The sequence below is a fragment of the Prunus mume genome, linkage group LG1 (assembly GCF_029339155.1).
Source record: "Prunus mume cultivar Tortuosa linkage group LG1, ASM2933915v1, whole genome shotgun sequence".
Classification (NCBI taxonomy): Eukaryota; Viridiplantae; Streptophyta; class Magnoliopsida; order Rosales; family Rosaceae; genus Prunus; species Prunus mume.
Genome location: NC_142698.1, coordinates 3809709 through 3821441, shown reverse-complemented (window position 1 = coordinate 3821441; position 11733 = coordinate 3809709). Strand labels below are relative to the sequence as shown.

The 11733-nt window shown below is 41.6% G+C and overlaps 1 pseudogene; it reads left to right on the top strand.

Annotated features, from left to right (window-relative positions):
• Positions 1-352: 352 nt before the first annotated feature.
• On the top strand, positions 353-4891 carry LOC148920729 (uncharacterized; annotated as a pseudogene).
• The last annotated feature ends 6842 nt before the right edge of the window (positions 4892-11733 follow it).

Genomic DNA, 11733 nt, shown 5'->3' with positions numbered 1-11733 from the left:
GAAATTCATCCATGTCGAAATCTAATCTTATGTAGCCGTAAATTACGTGACATGACTATGCATTCCCGAATGGGATAGGACCCTTACCGGAGGCATAAGGTGACATTATGATTTTGTATGAAGTTGTTGTGATTGTTGTATTGTGATTGTGGTTCCAAGAATTATGAGCAAGAGGTGGATACGAAACCTGAATATATGCGTAGAGGAATACTTAGATGGAATCGAGGATTTTATTGACTTTGCACGTACACGCAACCCGGGTGCAACTAGAACCCGGTGTCCTTGTAAGAGCTGTAACAACACGTTGTGGGACACAATTGAAAATGTTCGATTTCATTTAGTAAGGAATTAAATGATTGAGACATATAGCACTTGGAATCATCATGAGGAACAATTAGACAATGCTTCGTCTTCAAAGGCCACAAGAGTGGGCAATGTTGAACCTATTGTGGATCCTAATGAACAAGTCATGGATATTATAAATGATGCTTTTCTATTTGCATTAACAAACATCAATCAGGAAGGGGAAGATGACATGCCTACACCAATGGATAGTGCAAAGTTTGAACAATATGAAAAACTATTAAAAAATGCCAACCAAGAGTTATATCCAAGGTGCGAGTGCTTTTCCATTCTCACGGCCATTGTGGAGCTAATGCATGGAAAAATAAAGTATCGCATGTCGAACCTGTGTTTCGATTACTTTTTGGGGGTTTTCAAGAGAATGCTTCCGACGGATAATTGTTTGCCGAAAGACCATAGACACGTGCAAAAGATGTTGAATGGTCTTGGATTGATAAAAAAATTTACGCTTACAAAAACAATTGTATTTTATTCTACAAAGAGTATGAAACATTGGATACATGCCCTATATGCAATGAGTCGAGGTTCAAAATGACATCTCAGAATAGAATGACTAAGATCCCACAAAAAGTCTTGCATTATCTGCTCCTGAAACCTAGGTTGTAGCGATTGTATATGTCGACGCATACTGCCACAGATATGAGATGACATAAGGAAAAACGAGTAGACGACGATGTGATGCGGCATCCTACAAATGGAGAAGCATGGAAAGAGTTCGATCGAACGTTCCCCGAGTTTGCTGCTGATCCCTGAAATGTTAGATTGGAACTTGCCACTAACAGATTCAATCCGTACGGGATTCTGAACCAACACCACAATACTTGGCCGATTTTCGTATTCCTATATAATTTGCCGCCTTGGAAATGCATGAAAAAAGAATACATGATGATGACTGTTTTGATAACTAAGGATCCTGGCAGGTCAATCCATGTTTACTTAAGGCCGTTGGTTGATAAGCTTAAGGATTTATGGACAAACGGTGTGCGCACATACGATAAATTCAGTAGGAAGATGTTCACTTTGTGTGTAATAGTTACGTGGACTGTGAATGATTTTCCTGCATATGCAATGGTTTCTGAGTGGAGCAGAAAGGGTTATATGGCATGTCCTATATGCAAGGAAGATGTAACTTTTGGATGGCACGCTAGAAAAGTTTGTTACCTTGGTCATCGAAGATGGTTGTCATAGGACCACAAGTGGCGGGAAAAAGATAAAAAGTTCAACGGAAACACAGAGCATCGCCTCAGACCTAGAGAATGGTATAGTGATTAGATCTTGGAACAGCTTAACCGTTTGGATTTTACCCATTCAGGAAAATAGTTAGTCGGACCAGACCTACTACACATATGAATTGGACGCACAAGCCTATGTTTTTTGAGCTCCCATATTGGTCGAAACTAAAATTGAGGCATAATCTCGACGTTATGCATATTGAGAAAAATGTCTTTAACACATTGATGGGCACGATTCTAGATATCGAGGGCAAGACAAAGGACACAATCAAAGCTTGTCTGGATTTGGAAAGAATTGGTATATGAAGGGGCTTATGGATGAATAGGGACAGTGATAAAGCTAGAAGGGATCTTGCATTTTTTTGCCCAAAGCACACGACCCTTTGAAGATCCTGTACGAGGAGAGTCGTTTTCCAGAAATGACATGGAGGTAGCGAATTGGTTCGTACTGAACAATTATGATGAGATAATGGCATAGTTAGATGAGCATGAAGAGATGATGAAGCGAGAACATCCATCACATTTGTATGCCAAGAAACACTGTGAATTGTTTCCACAATGGTTTTTGGAATATGTAAGTTAAAAGTATTTTGTATTTGACATATATATTGTAGTATTAAATTTTCTCAAACTAACATGTGAACGTTTTTGTATAATATTAGGTGAATAAGTTGAAATCATCGAATTCCCCCACTTACAGTGAAGAGTTATATAACTTGGCGTTCGATCTGATTCGCGCTGAATTGTTCTCGGGTTGCCATGTTAATCGTGTCAAGTTTTTGGAGACTGCACGAGATCACAAGTTGTGTACACAAAACAGTGATCTCCATGTCCCAGGTGGAGGCGAAAGTACGGACATTGATTTCTGTGGCAAACTCACAACTGTCGTACACTTGCTTTACAAAGACCGATACCAAGTAATCATGTTTAAGTGTCGATGGTTTGATACAAACCCAAATAGGCAGGGAAGTGTTAAAATCGATCATGGCTTACTATATGTTGTACATTAATATATGCACTACTGAATGTAAATGTTGATATATAACATAGTGGTTAATTAGTTATAATTTGTATGCCGAAAGCTTCAAATTAACGTAGTGTTTAATTTAAAGTCCATTCCTAGCATACCGAATACCACTCAAGATGCTTGTCCAATAACATTGATCGAAACCCATCTTTATTTTGTTAAGCGATATTTGAGTTCAAATGGTAATGAAGACCAAGGATTTTTAAGTTCAATCTGATGGGTGAATAAAAAGGGGGTTGGTGGGCTGATTTTGTAGTCATGTTTGCAATGTCAACCCCTTCTCAATGCATGAGCAGTAAATATGACCATGGCTAGGACCATGAGTTTAGTCTGATGGTTGGTTAGAATTTTTTGTTTCTCGAATCGGTTCCTAGTTGTTTGATTACTTTGACCATGACCTAGCAAACACAAAGGTAAAAAAAAAAAATTAAATAAATGTTTAAATGGTTTTGGACCACATATTAGAGTAACTATGTTTTTAACTTTGGATGCTTGTTTAGTTGTGCAGATGTCAAATCTTATTAGAAGTCGTAAGGCGGTGATGACTGCACAAAGTTCGCATCCTCGCTCACCAAGTAGTCGCCACTACTGCAGACAAATGGACCACTTGTCGTTAGTCTCGTGGTCTCCCCTGCATCAGCATCATCAGTGGCACAACCTATAAGCGCTAGGTGTTCTCACCATCCCCCTGAAAGACCGACACAACATCGACATCCAATACTGGTGCTTCGGGATCACAACCAGGTAAAGATTTTCTTGAACTCCAGCTATGTTGGACTAAGATTTTAGTAGGATTTGTTATTTAACGTAAATTAAATATTTCTTTGCAGCCAAGAAGAACACTCAGAGACCTTATCGCCAGTTGAAGATGGCGAAGGTCACCCGAGTGACGAACATCGTATCAACATCGGATACGACTAGTGGCATTGGGCTACACCAACTGCGGAATTGCATAGCTCATTGGCCCACAACATTGGTCACGTTGTTCGGACCCATTGCTCGATGAAATGGAAGTATTGGAAGGTCATGCCTGACGAGATGAGGACAGAGGTGCGTGGACAGTGGTCAATATGTATCCTACCGTTTAATTGTTTTTCCTTCAAACTTTATATATTTCAATTACTCAATGTATGTAATTAATTTATTGCAGACAAACTACAATTTAGAGGACCTCGACGATGAGTCATTGGCGTACGTCAACAGACTCTTTGCCGAGTGGTACAAGCAGTGGTAGAGCGACCTGCACCACCATTTTCAAGCATTTGATGATCCGCACGTCGCTCTTCAGGAGGGTTGCCCAAAGGAGCTTGAGGGGCAGGAGGATAGTTGGGCGTGGCTCTGCGGTCATTTTTAGGAGACCGCTTATGTGGTATTTTTTTATATTAAGTTGAAAATTATTATATGTTTCTTACTAATGTTTATTTAATTTTTTATATTTCATTTCAATTTCAACTAATACGATTATTTTTTTGTATAACAGAAGTGGGCGAAAGCAAATAAGGGCAATAGGGACAAGAAGACTATTCTCCCCCATTCAGGTTCCAGGCCATTTTCATATAGGATGGAGGCACGATGGTGGGTAATAATAAATTCGTTTATATTCAATTTTTAATATGTCATTAATATTAATTATTTTTTTTGTACTAACATTTTTCTTCTCTTATTCAATTCAGGGGGGGTCCAAATTCTCCGAGATCGACGTCTTTGGCGACATTTATGTTCGACCTGGGAATGAGTTGGCTGAGTCACTTCATGTAAGTATTCTTTAATTTTAATTATTATCTTACACATTCAAGTTTCATGGTTGTTATATGAATGTTTTAATTAATATTTTATGTTATGTTAAACATGTGACAATGATGGAGAAGAGCCAGTTGGTTCTTCAGGAGTCCGCCTCCCAGCTTCACAGGATGCGAGGTTTCAGATCCTGAAGGAGACCTTGGATTAGACTCTCGGGAGAAGGCTAGAGACATATTGTCGGGGGATGGGGAATGCCCGACGGCAGGAACCTAGAGTCCCTTCATCATCGCAATCAAACAGCCAGGTGACTACTTTGACAGCAGAGGTGGCCGAGCTTAAGACCCAACTCACCTCTTATAGTACCCAGATGTCACAGCTTCTAGAGTCCCTTGTTCGGTCTGGCATTCCAGTCCCGAATTTCGTCCCTCGTCGACCTCCGAGCCCCTCCAACCTGAGCATGGCCTCCACACCTCTGCCCCTGTCGACAGTGTCCATACCTCTGAGCCACATTTGCAAGACGACTACGTAGATTTTGGAACATTTTTTGATTATGTTTTTACTTTCTTAATTACATTTTAAACATTTCTCTTGTACTATATACATTTATATTGTTTTTTAATTTATTTTTTTCTTCATTACATGTTTTTATTGCAATTTCATTTTATTACCAAAATATATATATATATATATATTTTACAAAATAAAAAAACGTAAAATTAAATTTAAATAAAATATATTTTATTTTTGCGCGACGAAACGCTTCGTCTCAAAAGCGACTATGATACTTTCGATGCTTCGCCTCGCAAAGGTTTGAGAGACGAATAGTACTTTCGTCCCTACATTTCGTGCGACGAAGGTAAATCGCTATACTGTGTACTGCGACGAATATGTTGTCGTCGCGCAAATTTTGGAGAGACTAAAGTCGGTCTCATCCCTAAACTTTTGTGTGACGAAGGTTAACCGTCGCTCTTGGTTTTTACGACCAACTAAAAATTTTCGTCGCACAAAGTTTTTCTTCAAGACCTTTGTGCGACGGATTCAGACAACGGTTTCAGCCGAGGTTTGTGCGACTCAAATGTACTTTACGCAACCAAATTCTCTTCGTCACGCAAAGTGTAAAATGTAGTAGTGAATGAAGCCATCACCACCTCGATAGTTCGGTTCGCCCACCACTTCTTTTGCACACAAATCAGTCACCTGGCGACAATGCAGGCAACAACACCGGATCAAAGGATCCAAACACAATTGTGGCAACGTTCGCGTTTGTGATTTCGTCAACGCCAAACTCAATCCTTCCTTGCCTAGCAAAATTCATAATCAGCTCCTTCAAGACGAAGTACTTTTCTACTAGATGGTCGACAATTCGGTGGTACGTGCAAAACTCAAGGTCGTTAACCCATTCATCTCCACAAGTCGCTACATTCGTAATTCTCACCTTTTTCGAGCAAGTCCTCAAGCATACCTACGACATCGGAGTCAGGGAAAGGGTACATTTTTTCCTCCAACTCCTTCAAGGTGCGTCATTGCTTCCTTGGTAGGTGTAACATGGGTGAAAAACGCCTTTAATTTTTCGACCCTTGTCCGGCACTTAGACTCCTCCTAAGTCAGCCTTCTCTTCACCTCCAAACCCATGAGGCTTCAGAGTACACGCAGCGGGATAACGACACAAGTGACAAGCAACGCACACAAGTGAGACTTGCCTCACGCAGGAAACTCTCACGCACACACTTACGGGAAAGTTCCCAACCTTCTATTCACAATAGCAAAGGATTATAAGTTTTCACTTTTAGTTGGATTACCACATCACTTGGTCCTCTCAACCACACACCTTCACAAGGTATTTATAAGCCTACACTATGTAGATGACACCCTCATCTACGTAGGAAACCTTGCTAACCGTTAGATTAGCCACTAGCCACGTTTTTCTCCCTCAAAACCTGTCTAGCACTCACCAGTCGCCACTGCGCAGCCCACTCTCATCATGGGGCAGATTTTTCTTCTTAAAAATCTCCCTACTCCTTGGAACATGCTGCCACTACCAAGTAACCGCCCACTAATGCTCCAAGATAAGCCACAATCTAAATTTCAAGCATGTAGCAACTCCTAGCCACGTCCAACCACCCATAGACTGCTCAAAAACCGTTTTGCCCATGTCCTAGACCCACTCTAGCATGTCTCTAGCCAAACTGCCACGTTCAGCCATGTCCAGCATAATCTGCCTATGTTTAGCACAATCTGCCCTCGTGCGCTACGCAATCTGCCTTGCGCATTGCCCGTTACCTTGCGATGTGCATCGACACTGCGCATGATAACCGCTTTGCGCGCTGCGCCTTCCTCGCGCTGCACTGTGCATGTCTACCTTGTGCGCGCTATCGCCATGTCTTGGCTGCCAACTCCCAGCCTAAAATACATGTCTTCCGACCTTGTCTTGCTTCACGAGTGCACCTCCCACGCACCCTTGGCTTGCCTTGGCATGGTGCAAAACATCAAAACCATGCCATGACCTATGCCAACTTGTAAGGGTCTTAAAAACCACCCCCACCACAAGAGCCCGACGCCCTCGTCGGCTCAAATTCTTGGCGTTCTTCGTTCCTCTGAACTTGACTTGGGCTTGCTTGAACCACTTCAGCATTGCTCTCTTCCATGGACTCGTAATCACTTGACTCAATTAGGATCACCTCTACCTTGGACTCTTCCATAGGCTCATTCTCATCGTCACTTGAGATTACAATGATACCGGCCATGGACTCCACCCCAAGCCTCGGAGATTTCATTCCTTTTTTCAAACATAGTATTTCTCAGAATGCTATCGACGGCTGAGCTCTCCCATGGCTCCTCTTCCATCTCACTTTCCGAATGGTCTGAATTAGAAGAATCAGATTGGGCTCCATCTATCATTAACTCATATGTTTGCTCCACGAAGTCTCTGTGCCTTGTGGTCATGTACACTAACTCGAAATCAAACTCGTCAAGCACACTTAAGTAAATGCCAAACTCGTCTCGAATGTTACCTGTACAATACATGTGACTGTGCAACACACAAGTCCTCACCACAAACTTCCTATCCAGTAGATAGATCCTCCAAGTATCTAGACAATGTGCTAACGTCGCAAGCTGCATCTCTTCCAACCCACAATCTAGATCCCAATTCGGAACCATGCCTTCAATGGCCTCTATCAGCATACCTCCATGCAACAGAGAAGCATCAATGAAAACTTCTGAGGGCTCCATGGCAAACACATCCACGAACACCTCAATCACCTCCAACACTGGTTGCACAATAGCATCCTCTCCTAAAGGATCTTCCGGTGGGATCACTCGTAGTGAATTCAACAAAACCATTGGACTCACCGAAATCTGCTGCCCTCTTCAAAGCACCTCCATTTCCCTTCACAACAACTGCATTCAAGTTCGCTTCCTTGGGACAGTTTTTCACACGGTGAGGCCCTTGGCAAAGAAAGCAACCTGAGAACGTCTTCTTGTCCTCGCTTTCTCCACTCTTGGCACCATCTTGAACAACCTTGGCTTCCTGTCCCTTGTTAGCCCCTTTGGTTTCCAAATGTCTCTTCCCACCTTGCTCTTTCTTTCCACTGGAAGTGACTGCTGCTCTGTAGTCCATCAGCCTTTCTCTACAGCAATGGCAGAGTTGAGGCTCCTAACATCATGTCTCCTCAATTCCGACTGTGCCCAAGGCTGCAAATTCTTGAGGAAGTTGAACAACTTGTCTTCCTCAGACATGTTAGACACATCGAGCATCAAAGAACAAAAAGCCTTCACGTAGTCCTTCACCAAACCTACTTGCTTCAAATTCTTCAAAGTTTCCCTTGCAAGCCATGTAGCATTGCACGAAAGGAACTAGGCTCTCAATTCCTTCTTCAGCACCACCCATTCTTCAATAGTAGGTCTGCCCCCACTTTCCACTTCTTGTGCATGAGTTCTCCTCCCATGTTTTGGCTGCCAACTCCCAGCCCAAAACACATGTCTTCCAACCTTGTCTTGCTTCATGAGTGCACCTCCCACGCACCCTTGGCTTGCCTTGGCATGGTGCAAAACATCAAAACCATGCCATGGCCTATGATAACTTGTAAGGGTCTTACAGTAGGCTTCTTAATAGGCTTATCTGTCTTTTGCCCAAAAACTCTCTTTTTTATGCTCCATGACAGGTTCATTCTTTCCTTCGTGGCTAGCGATACTTAACTCCATACCATGGGCAAGAGTGGCTAGCTCCTCAAACACGGGGTTTAATCCCTTGTAGAATGTAGAGTAACCCTCAATGTATCCCTTGAATGCACATCTCAACTGTTGATATCTCCGAAAGCCTATCCTTGCAATCCAGGCTTAATGAGCGCCATCAATTGATGTAATCAATGACATGTTCGTCTTTCCATTACTTGGTATTTGTGAGTTCCATCATACTCACGGTACGACCAGTGTTATAGAATCGACAAGAATTCTAGCTCCATCTAATCTTAACTATCGAGGGACTCGGGCTCTAAGTCTATATACCAATCAAATGCATTTCTTTTAAAGGAACGAACAAATTGTTTCACCAAGTGGTCATCGTCCCAGCATTGTTGCGTGTTTCGACATAGTGTGCAACGTGTTGTTTTGGGTTGCCCTTTCAATTGAATTGTTGGAATTTAGGAGGTTGATATCCCAGCGGCATCTGCAGGTTGTCTATCCTCCTGGTGTATGGCTTGGAATATATGAGCGTGTCTCATGAAGGAGCTCCGTATTAAACCCTGATGGTGTTCACGATCATGTCCTAAAGTTGTTGGACTGATAAAGAACCAATTGAGGTGGCGTAGCCTTTTCCATGCAATTTCTTACCCTACTTTGTTTCATAACCCAATTCTTTCTTGCTGGATTCAACTTCATGATGTGGTCATTTCTTGTGCACATCTCGACCAGGCTCCTTATCTTGATGCACCTCCCACTTGTTGATGAGAGAAGCAATTTGCGCATCTTTCTCCTCAACTAGTCAGTTTCGTGATCGCTTCGCTCATATGGGCTAGCTATTCTTCAATAGACATTGCTCCTGTCACCATGACCTATATGGGCATAGAATAAGACTCATCTATGGACGTCGAAGGTTTCATGGCAATCTTCTTCTGTCGGTCGTCAAATAGGGATTCATGGTATGAGCTCTGTTGGTCGTCAGAACTCTAAAACAGGAGAGTGAGAGTTCTCTTGAATTCTTCGAGCCCCAAAAACTCATTTCTTCGTTCCAAGAGTTTTTCTCGTATGCTCGGGGGGTATTCTTTGCCCCCAAGAATGCCAAATTGATGACTGGTTCACATTTTTCGCCTTAGCTTGAGTCTATATGGAAGTGACATGTTGAGTTACGGATATCGCCTTGGCCTTGCTTCGGGTGACGACCCCAACAGAGTCTCCACTTGAGAAGGAGGCGCTCACACTTTTGCCTCTCGTTGTGGGAATGGTTTGAATCTTCATGGAAGCCATCGTTTTCAGTGTATTGACTTGAGAAAGATATGAGAGGCAGAGATGGTCCTATTGGGCGTGCCAAATTTGTAAACATTAAAATCCTGCGATAAATGAGACAAGAACAAGCGTACAAATAATATTTGTACTAATGAAATTTAAGGTTACAATCTCTATATCAAATCCTCTGATTCAATCTCCAAAGTGTTTTAAGAAAATTTGTGGTTGATACAAGGGTCGTAGAGACTTAATCTTGATCAAATAGGTAGCACAAGGCTGGTTTGGTGATTGGATTTTTTGAGGGTGGAGGAGCCAATACGTATTTGTTGTGCTTGGTGGCTCTTCCAAAGTGAGGTGAAGAATGCACAGCGTTTTCTGATTCTATTGAGTGCTTGGTTTGTCTAGGCTTCTTTTTTTCCTTTGTCTTGAGGCCTCCTATTTATAGGTTCTTGCAAGATTCTTGACCTAAATGGCTTTCCTTCTTTAGGACCTTGCTTTGTGGGATTTTGATTTGATTTAAAATCAATTTCGATAATTTGGCAATTTAACCAAATTATCTTCAATTAATTGACTTGATTAATATTTGATTTAAATCAAAGTCAATCATAAAAGATTCTTCTCCTTAATTTTGTTTTCAATTTGAACTGTTCGATGCACTCCACCAGATGTCGACATGTGTCACTTTTGACAACTAATCCAATTTTGACGAGTCGTATGCCACGTGGGTGAATAATGGGGCATGCAATTTAATCCACCAAAATTTTCTTATTTAGCATAATTTAATTCGCCAAAATTTCTTTGTCTATAGTCATCATGGAATATGAATAAAAAAAATGAAACTCAAAAGTTGCAACTAAGAAGTGTCACACCTAGAGTGTCAAACGAGTGGTGCCGGCCCGGCCTGTCTAGAGTCGGCCTATTTTGTTGAATTATAAGCCTTAAGCTAACTTAAGGGTTAGTTTAATTGGTTTTCATTTCATTTCATTTCTGTAAGACAAGCGTAAGCTTCCTATTGGTTGCCTAAGTGAATGGTTGACATCACCTTTTGATGTAAGGGATCCAGCTACTGTGCCTAACAGTTATATTCCTCACACTAAGTGCGTGAGGTTGTAAGAGAGAGTGCTGCTCAATGAACATTCTACTACTACACGAATAGCAGAGAGATTTTGTCAATTCTTCTTTCCTCCTTCTCTTCTCTTCTTCCCACTCTGCTTTCCAAAATAGTTGAAAACACTAACATGGCCTCAGAGCCAGGTTCAATCATTTAAAGTCATGCTCATTCCACAAAGAAAAATCATCGGGAAATTTGGAGGCTCGTTCAATGCTCACGAAGCTGCTTGACTCATTTTCTCCTCAATTAGAAAACAACTCATTTTTGGAAGCATTTGAGATCAGCCATGGCTGGATCTGGAAGCTCAGAGGTGCGAACTACGATTTTCTCTGGCGAAAACTATGAGTTTTGGAAGATTAAGATGGTGACCGTATTCAAATAATGTGGGCTTCGGAGTATGGTAGAGAAAGGAATTCCAATCTTTAATTCTAAGAAGAAGAAGAAGGCATCTGACGAAATTTCAGAAGAAGAAGATGGTGAGAAAGCAGCTGCAATCCTCATGAAGGATGCAAAAGCTCTGGGTATTATCCAAAATCCAGCCTCAGATCAGATTTTCCCACTAATTGCAAATACAGACTCGCCAAGCAGCTTGGGAGCTATTGTATGGAGAATTTCATGGGGAGATCATGTTAGATCAGTAAAACTTTAAAATCTCATACGTAAATTTGAATACACTAGAATGCATGATAATAAGCCATTATCTGCTTACCTTACTAGACTGAATGATCTGATTAATCAAATGAAAACATATGGTGAAGTGCTCTCGAATGAGAGGCTTGTGCAAAAGGTCTTGATTAGTCTTAGCAAGGTATATGACC